A 10,345-nucleotide genomic window follows, 5' to 3' on the forward strand; every position below is an offset into this window, starting at 1 on the left:
TGTTCTTCCAAAAGAAGTTTTGTACGTTTCGAACTATGACTGTTGTGAGAGGTTCAGCTTCTACTCACTTTGTGAAGTAATCTACCGCCACCACTAGGAACTTCCTCCCACCTGTTGCTGGTGGGAATGGCCCCAGGAGGTCGATGCCCCATTGCGCAAAGGGCTATGGACTAGTGAGATACTTGAGCTCGGCGACAGACTGATGGTGGATATTGACATGCTTCTGACGCTTGTCGCATTTTCTGACGAGCTCGATGGCCTCTGCCTTCATCGTTGGCCAGTAGTACCCTTGTCGAAGTGCCTTCTGGGCGAGGACCCTGCCCCCCAAGTGTTAGCCGCACAGACCTTCATGAGTGTTGCGGAGTACGAGCTTGGCTTCAGCAGGTCGTAAGCAATGCAGGTAGGGTAGCGTGTAGGATCGTCAGTACAACCATTCTTCTATTATGACATATTTGGCTACCTGGCGCTTCACCCTTCTGGCTACATTGCAATCCTCAGGGAGGGTCCCATCTAGCAAGAAGCTTGGGTCAATCCAGCTCGACTATGCTTCAAGGACTGGAGCGACCTCCTCTGCACCCCCGAGAATGCTAGGCCAAGGTAAGTCCTCTATGTACACGGTTCTCATGGCGTTGTGACTGGTGCTGGCTAACCGGGATAGGGCATCAGTCTCAGTGTTCTCTGACCTCGGGATTTGCTTGATGAAGTGTAACTAGAAGTTGAGCAGAGCCTCCTTTACCTTTGCCAAATAGGCGATCATAGTTAGCTCGTGTGCTTCATATTCGCCCGTAACCTGGTTGACCACAAGCTGGGAATCGTTGTAGATAACTATGTGTTTCACTCTTACCTCTTGCGCTAGGGCAAGCCCAACTATCAATGCCTCGTACTCTGCCTCGTTGTTGAATGTCGTGAACTCAAAGCTTACCACGTATTCTAATTTTGTGCCACTCGGGCCGCGCAGGACTATTCCAGCCCCGCTGCCCTATTGGTTTGAGGAGCCATCTATGTGAAGGATCCAGGGCTCCTCATCCTAGTTCGTGTTTGGCCTAACTAGGAGAGATGCCACCCTGGCTGCTACCTCACGGGGTTCGGACTCTATTGGCCTGGGAGCTCCAGGTTCACCCGGCCTAGGGACTTCAGGGCTGAACGTGCACTCGACAATGAAATCTGCTAAGGCTTGGGCCTTAATAGTAGTTCGTGGCTTACACTGGAGGTCATACTCGCTGAGCTCGATGGCCCACTTCGTTAGCCGACCGGAAACCTCGGGCTTGAGTAAGACTTGCCTTAGAGGTTTGTTAGTCAAGACGATGACAGTGTGAGCCTAGAAATATGGGTGGAGTTTTCGAGCTGCAATTATCAGTGTATGCCAACTTTTCTATCTGCAGGTATCTCGTCTCTGCTCCCTACAAAATTTGACTAACATAATAGATGGATCGTTGGGCCCGACCTACCTCTTTTATTAGTACCGAACAGACCACCTCGTCGCTTGCTGAGAGGTGCAGTTCTAAGACCTCACCCTCCTCAGGCCTGGTTAAGACCGGCACACTAGTGAGGTAGTTCTTTAGCTCGTCGAATGCGAGCTGGCAGTCTCAAGTCTATTCAAACCCTTTGCCTTTAATTGCTTTAGAGAAAGGCAGGCAGCAGTCTACCGACCTGGACATAAAGCGGCTATGCGGCCATTTAGCCTCTGAACCTCTTTTACTTTTCAGGGTGGTCTCATATCTAGGATGGCCTTTATCTTGTCCAGGTTTGCCTCAATACCGTACTGGTTGATGATGTACCCTAGGAACTTACCCGATGTGACACCGAAGACACACTTGTTTGGGTTAAGTTTCATGCTAAATTGATGCAAAATTTGGAAGACAGAGTGCAAGTCTTGTATTAATTCATGCGAAAATTTTGTCTTAACGACCATGTCATCTACATAACATTCTATCTTTGTGCCAATTAAGGGTTGAAACAGTTTATTCACGAGTCTTTGGAAGGTTGCCCCAGCATTCTTCAGTCCAAAGGGCATGACCTTGTAGTAGTATAGGCCGAACTCGATTATGAAGGTGGTTTTTTCCTCGTCGGACTGGTCCATCCTTATTTGGTTGTAGTCCGAGTAGGCGTCCAAGAAGCTTAACAACTCATGTCCCAAGGTTATGTCCACTAGGCAGTCAATTCTGGGGAGGGGGAAGCAATCTTTCGGGCAAGCTCGGTTCAGGTTGGTGTAGTGAACTTCCCTTTCTGCTGCGAGGAGCTTCTCAACCTCCTCGTCGACCGCCCTCCAGCGCTTTGGGGCTAAGTTGCATTTCTTCTGTCTAATGGGTCTAACAATAGGGTCAGTATTAAGTTTGTGAGTTATAAGGTTGGGGTCAATACTGGGCATATCGGTCGCGGACCATGAAAAAATATCTAAATTTTGAAGTAAGAAACTTACCAGTTCGGATCGTAGAGGTTCCTGGACGGAAGCACCAATTTGTAGTGTCCGAGCCAGGTCTGCAGCTGAAGTTGATATTGTGACCGTTTCTTCTGTGGGCGCAGCTCATTCTTTGCCTTGCTCCGTAGGCCACTCCAGTTCAAGGTCGTCGGCCACCTTGGATTTTCCTTTCAGGGCGGCAACATAGCACTTGCGGGACTCGAGCTGGTCGCCCTGCGCTACCCCCACACCGAAGTCTGCAGGAAACTTCATTTCCAAGTAGTAGGTGGAGACCACTGCCCGTAGGACATGAGTGATTGGCCGCCCTATTATGGCATTATATGGGGAGGGGGTCACAACCACCAGGAAATCATGGTTAAGTCTGACCGCACAGGGCCAAGTGCCGACTTCCACAGGTACTGTTATTTTCCCGAGGGACCTGACTTCCTCTCCATTGAAGCCCACCAGAGGAGTCTTTGCGGGCTTCAGCTCGCTTCTCTACAACTGAAGCTGGTCAAACGTCGACTTAAAGAGAATGTCCACCGAGCTGCCTGAATCAACAAGCACGCGCCTGACTTCGAAGTCGTTGATCCTTAGTTTGATGACAAGCGCATCATCGTGGGGGTAGTGGGCCCCTCGCGCATTGTCTTCCGTGAAGAAAATCGGTTCCTCTGTCTTCGACCTCTTTAGAGGGTTTTGCTCTTCTCGGACAGCTTCCCGAACTGACACCGGAGCCGCTGTCAAAGTACAACCCGCTACTACCGAACCTCCCACTATTGCGTGGATGGTTCCCCGAGCTGGCCTCTCTTCCGGAGGCTGTCTTTGCGACTGTTCGGTCGACCTGCTGCTGGACTCGGGGGCATCCTTACCGTGCTCCCCTTGCCGACCTGTCTTATTATTATTATTATTATTATGTTGTACAAAATTTCTTAAGTACCCGCGACGGATGAGTCTCTCTATCTTGTCCTGGAGATTATTACAATGTTCGGTACTATGACCGTGGTCCCTATGGAAGCTGCAGTACAAATTTTTATTCCTCTCGTTCAGGTTTCCCTTCAGACGAGGTGGTCATTTCACGTATGGGGCATTTTTTATCATCATTAAGATCTCGGCCCGCTTCGCGTTTAAGGGTGTGTAGTCCGTCCGAGCTGCTAAGGGAGCTTGGAACGGTTGGCTCGCTTCGTCTCCCGAGCTGGATCTTTCCTTCTTCTGTCATCTAGGTTGGAGGGCTCGCCTTCCCTCTTCCTTTTCTCGATCTCGCTTTCGGTCCTTTGGTTGATCTCTTCCTCTGTTCTCGTGAATTTATCTGCGAGCTTGAGGAATTCAGCCACGGTCACGCGGGTTGGCTAACTACCATGTGCCACTTGAACTCCTTGTGTGTCACTCCTCTCTTGGCTGCCGTGAGCTGCACTGTGGGGTCCAGTCGCGGTATCTACAAGCATGCATCATTGAACCGCTTGATGTAGCCCCGGATGGACTCTCATTCTCTCTAGACTACTCCGAAGATGCTCTCCTCGGTTCTGGGGCACTGCTTGCTGGTAACGAAGTGCGCGGTGAAGACTTGCACGAACTGGGTCCAGCTTCTTATTGACCCGGGGGCCAGGTTCCTGTACCAGGTGCGGGCCACCCCCTGAAGGTGGTAGTGAAGGCCACGCACATGCATGATTCACTGGCCCTTGTCAGGTGCATTTGGGACTAGAAGGCATCGACGTGGTCGTTGGGGTCGAAGGACCCATCATACTTGTCTAAAGGGGGGAGTTTGAAACCTCTGGGCATGGGGACTACAAGGAGTTTTGATGAGAGGGGGAAAGAGACTGAGAGAATAGGGGTAGATTTTACCTCGTCCGAGCTTGTCTCTTCTTTACCTCAGAGCTCGGGCAGGACGCGGGTGGTAGTTCGGCGACTTCGTCGGCATCTTCGTTGCTGAGAGGGTCTGGTATTGGCACTGCTGGCCTCGGTGTTGCTGAGCTCAATGGGCCTGGATTGTTGGTAGTCTACCGCTAGGACGCTGAATGGTTCTCTATGGGCGGGAGCTCAGACTTGGAGTGCCGAGGTGCTGACTTAGCTGGTGAGGTTCCCGACCCGCCGGCGAGCTACGAGGCGGGGGTGATTTTTCTTTCCCTCCGGCCCAGGGATGAGGCCTGGCTCTTGGAGGGGTTCTGAAGTTGGGAGGCTTCTCCTTGGTGAAGGCATCCACCCTGAGGGGAGGGCTTAACCAGCTTCGGAGTGGGGTGCCGAGGTGGAAGTTGTGATTGGTTCAGAGGCAGTTGGGGGAACTGCTGTTGATAGTGATACTGAGTGATGTGGTGCAGTACTTGGTGCTGCTGGAGCTGATGCTACTGGAACTACTGCATTTGGGTTTGTATTGCCCGCATGCACTGCATCAAGTCATCAAATTGGTTTTGGCTAGTCGCTAGGGGGACAACAGTTGGTTCGGTAAAGGTTATCTCGACAGGGAGAGGAAGGGGGACGTTCATGGCGAGAAGATTCATGGGCGCCACTGTTCGTGGCGCATTCAGGATGGGGATCCCATCCATCGGAAGGGGGATGGTGAACTGTCCGATGCACACCATGGGGACTTGAAGTTGTTCCCCGGTGGCATTCATCTCCGCGCTACGTCCGACATTGCTGGAAGAAGCCATGGGTGTTGGGGTTTCTTGGAAAAAATGTGTTATGAAAGTTTTAGAGGGAGGCTTTTAGAAGCGTTTCCCATAGATGATGCCAATTGATGGAGCGCAATTCGGTCGGTCCTAGTTGTCAACGATCTTGCCTCTGGCTGGAGAAAAAGGTGCCTGAAACGGGGAAGAAAGCGAGTAGCCTCTGGGGAGGAACCCGATGAGAGTGCTCCGAAGCTCAAGTTAGTATTTCCTCAAAGGCAAGATGAAAAACCAGATGACGCAAAGTTATCATGTACCTCTATTCTTGGGGGGAAGAGGGCCTTTTATAACCACTTCGCGCACTCACTCCCAAGCTCCTGTCAGGTCGGGCATCATTACCTCTGCACTTCTGCCAGTTCGGGTGTCATCACCTCTGCTGGGGCAGACAACCGCCACTGCTCTCTTTGTCGGAGGTGTCTCTATAACTGGAGGTAGCGGTGGCAGGTGGCCATTGAAGTGCGGCTGTCAAGTGTTAGATCCTAAGTCAGTCAGGTGCACCGCCTCAGGATACGGACTCCTTTGGTGTCTGGTAAGGTTGTTCAGTTCAGCGGCCTAGAGACGAAGTGCTGGAGTGGTGTGTGAGGTGAAGTCTTGAGTTCGGATAAAAGTATGGCCCGAACTGCCCTGGGGTGGGCCAGTTTGGATTGTTGCCCTTTGCGCTCCTCGTAAGGCTCGGGGTCAAAGGGAGAGTTCGGGCTCCTTTTGGGGAACTCGGACTGCTGGTTCCTCCTCTCGGAGCTCGCGCCTTGCTCCTTCCAGGTCACCCTCGGTTGCTTCCATGTGTTGGGTGGCCAAAAGGTCGGGCCAAATCTTCCTCCATCAGATAGGATTTGGAATGGATTGGGTCTAGTCCATTTGTAAATGAAATCACATTGGACTAGATTGGGTTTGACCAAATCCAATCCAATTAACACCTCTACTTTCACTCCTGATTCTCTCTCATTTTATCAAAGATGAAGTTCATATTTGATTTATCCCTTTTATTTTGAATAATGGGTAATCCTAAATATTTTTCTCGACCATACCCATGCATCTTGCAATTATTCTCGTCAATCTCCCTTGAAGGTTTTTAATAAAAGTATTTTGGATATGTTAAAATTAATTATTTTCCCTTATGCTTTTTCAAATGCACCTAGAATGCCCAATTAGTCTCTTCAAAATATCAAATTGTAAAAGGGAAGGATCTTTGGACCTCTTATACCAATCACCAAACTAAAATTATATTTTCTAGGTTCATCCTTCTTACAATTTTTTCTTGCCAGTGTCTCAGCACTAGTGATAAAAGTATATAGGGAGATAGGTCCCTTGTCTAATCCTTTGGGTGCTAAGAAGGTAGGGCCTAAGCACCCATTTGTTGGGAGCTATGACCATACCCGAGGGGGTGAATTGGGTATAACTTAAAACTTTGAATAGATTAAGCTCAAATACCTTCTTATTGAAGATTCAAATCAAGTAGCAACGGAATAAAGGTTTAGCCTATGTATTCAATAATTATTTAGAAGATTACTCAATGTGATTAACTTTACTGCTGAACAAAGAACTACAACTTCAAACAAATAAGCAGTATAAACACAGAAGCTTAGGGATTAGTAGTTAAACATATATAAGATAATAAGCAAGTAACTGCTGGAATGTAAATAGCAGTTGTAAGTAAATGAAATAATGAAACAAATGAGCTACTATGAAGTGTTAGTGGAGTTGTAGTTAATATAAAGAATAAACAATAAACTTAACTAACTACGAAATATAAAGGCAACTAAAAGTAAATACAGAAAAATGTAAATTATAGTTGCACAAAAAGTGTGTCGATCGGTGTAGTTGGAGATGTAGGACCAACTACACAGTAATAGTTGTAAGAATGACCAATAATATATTGGAATAATCAACTTGAGATTCAAGTAATTGGACGGATATTACTGAAATCTCAAAGACAAATTAACTACTGAAAATAAATGATACAATTGAATATTAAATGAAACATTGAATGTAAACTACTATAATAAAGTAAATGTAAAGTAGTTAAAAGTAAATGGTTAGTAGTTGGTGAGAGTAAGTAATGCAGCACAAAATCTATTGGACCAAGATGTTAGTGCAATCAATAGGGTTAGTGAAGTTAATAGCACAATAATACCTGCACCAAGATATCTGTATCTTGTGGTTCAAATGAAAATTAACAAGTTATCGTGCAATAACTGCAAGATATTCAGATATGTAAGTTTAAGCAGTTAGTTAGAAAATAAATCAATGTTAGAAACATGATAACTGCAAAAACTTAAAAAAAAAAAAAAAAAAGGATAAAGCAATAAAAGAACAGATTCAAGACACACAAGATTTTATAGAGGTTTGGTAGAATCCCTTACTTATATTCTCTATCTTAGATCTCCTTTAAGGATTTTCACTAATAATTTGGATTTTTATGCACTAAAAAAGCCTTACAATCAGCAAGGGTTATGGGTGCCTGTAATACCTTTATAGTTGGTAGTTGCCAACAAGACCTTAAGAGTTGGACTTATGGGTGCCAATAAGACCTAATTGGTAGAACATGTGGGGTGTCTACCAAACCTTTTATTGGACTTCCGGGTTCCAATAGAACCTTGATGATGTTTCATTAAGAAAACCTCCTACACTCAAGATATTATAGATAAAGCACACAGTGTGAGGTTATAATAAGCCTCTAGACTAGCTAAATATAAGCAATATACAACACAAAAATTGTTTGAGTTGCAAGTGTTCATCTCAAGATGCTTAGATCTAAGAAGAGACACTTAATAGATGGGTAAGATTGTATGAGCACAAAGGCTTCTTAGCTCTCACCTTTAAAACTATTAAAACTTAGAATCTCTTCAAGGCATAAAAGACTTCTGTTAACTTGCTCTCTACTAAAACAACTAAAGATTATGTAAACTAAAAGCACAAGCTGTTTCTCTTAGCTTTCTTCTTCTTGGATTTGATTCAAGTTGGTCACCTTTATTTATTGAGGTCTATAGAGAAAGTGACCATTTCCTAGCCATTGGAGGATTCTTTCCAATCTTAGTAATGATTCAAATATACTTCAACATGGTAAAAGGCTTACCAAAGATAGTAATAGCCATTTAAGCATTCAAACAGTCAAAATTTCTTTGAAGTAGTTGAATGTTAAATCTGGTAGTTACCTACTAAAAGAAGGGAATAGTCTTTTTCTCTTCTAGTTGAATAAATCCTCCTATTAGTCGATTGATACTTGTTTAAACACAGTTTGTATGGGTTAGTCGACTATGCATTTTTGGATAGTCAAGTACTCATCTTTGCCTACTAAAAAAGCAGGGCATTTTTGCCTTAACTGTCATAGGTAGTCAACTATGCCTTTTGGGATAATTGGCTGTCTCACTGTAAAGCATTTTATGACTTGACTGTCACAATTAGTTGATTAATACCTTTAGGGTAGTTAACTACGTCTCATACCTAAAACCTTTCATTTAATAGCTTTATAGACCATGGTAGACTAGAATACTTACCAAATAATCTAGATCATTAAAAACAAGACCCCAAAAGTTCATTACATCTTTTGGCTATCTAACGTGTTAGAAGATATTTTTGAAAAGATTTGCCAAATGATACCTAATTAAATTCATGTTCTCAATGCACTACCGGATGCCCATATTTGTAGAGTATGTGTAGAGTTTTTTCCTGTAGCAGATCCCATCGTCTATTTCAGTTGATGTCGGATATATTGCCAAATTCCCCTATTTTCTAAAACTTTTCAAATTCAATTTTGTTTATTCGTATTCTCTTTCGTTGAGTCCCATTCCCTTCCCTTAACTCATTTATTTGAGTTATTGATTTAAATTCAAATTCTTTATTTAATTAACTCACATTATCTTTCTTTATTAAATCATGTGAATGACTCTATCTTCTCTCAATAGTTCAATTCAAGACATTATTTTTTCCTTCTCTCAATCACTTTGTTAAATTGTCTTATTAACTCTATTAAATATTTGATAGTACAGTAATTGGGTTGGACTCAAATCGGGTGGATTTGAGCTAAACCAAGTTGAATATCTGATCATTCGAGCTCAAATCGCCAATAAACTATTGGGTTCGAACTCGAACTCAATTGATAGAGCCTTGAATTCAAATTTGGCTCGAGACAAAAGCTCACAAGTTCGAGCTCGGCTCAACTTGAGCTCGACTATGAGTCAAACGTTTTATAAAAATAATATATACATATAATTATTTTTTATATGTATAATATATATTATAAATGTATGTATGTATGTATATGTGTGTGTATATATATAATTATTGGGCTCAATCTTGACTTGAAGCTTGATTTAGACCAAATCGAATCGAGCTTTCATGAGCCAAACTTGAATAGCTCATGAAAAGCCTGACTCGTGGCCACCCCTAGATTCAAATGGGATCCAACAAGATTCATGTCCAAACCTATAGCAAAACTAGAAATAAATTTGATCAAAAATTCCAATTGGATCTAGGGATATTGAATTGGGTCGATTCAGATTTAATCTGTGTCCACTTTTTTTAAGACAATTTTCTTTCACTTTAAAGAATAAATTCTCAAAATGAATTTTGAACCAATAAAAGAATAAATTCCAAAGTCTTTTCCAAATTCAAACTTAAAAGTGACTCATAGAATCACAAAGATCATTAGAATTAATTCTCTAAAAGCATTCTGAACACAGCCAGGTTTAATGTTCAGCGCATTGGAAACATAAACACTAATCCATGAATGGAATTGCTCATAGCCTCCGATTTGTTTTCCTATAGGTTAAACTGCCTTTTTCCTATGATTTTTCAAACCGACCCGGTGACTGAACTGGTCAGGGTCTGGTTACCAGGTTGAATGGTCAGCCCATTCTGACAAAAAATTAAAAAAAAATGAAAAACAGTCATATAACCACTCAAACGGTTAACCGATCAGATCAGTGGTTTTCTGACAAAAATCAACAATTTTGAAAAAAAAAAAGCAGTTTGGGGGAAAAATGAAACCGGTGAGGTGACCGATTCCCAGTTCCAATTTTTCCAGTCCGACCATCTGATCCGATCCGGTTTTGAAAACCATGCTTTTTCCCAAGTGAAATTCAGATTCAGGTTGGTTGAATTTACAACTCAACCAAGGCTAACCAAGCCACAAGACCAAACCCAACATTCTCAACCAGATTTAAATCATTATAAGTTTTAGGTTGGGCATTTGTAATATACGAATCTTAAATCAGAACATGTATGTATCATCTGATGCACAGGGCTTTTCAAAGCTTGGAAGACCAAAATACCTACACCTAAAAAAGTTCAC

Source organism: Nelumbo lutea, chromosome 4 (assembly GCF_056320005.1).
Source record: "Nelumbo lutea isolate HS-2025 chromosome 4, American lotus-T2T, whole genome shotgun sequence".
NCBI lineage: Eukaryota > Viridiplantae > Streptophyta > Magnoliopsida > Proteales > Nelumbonaceae > Nelumbo > Nelumbo lutea.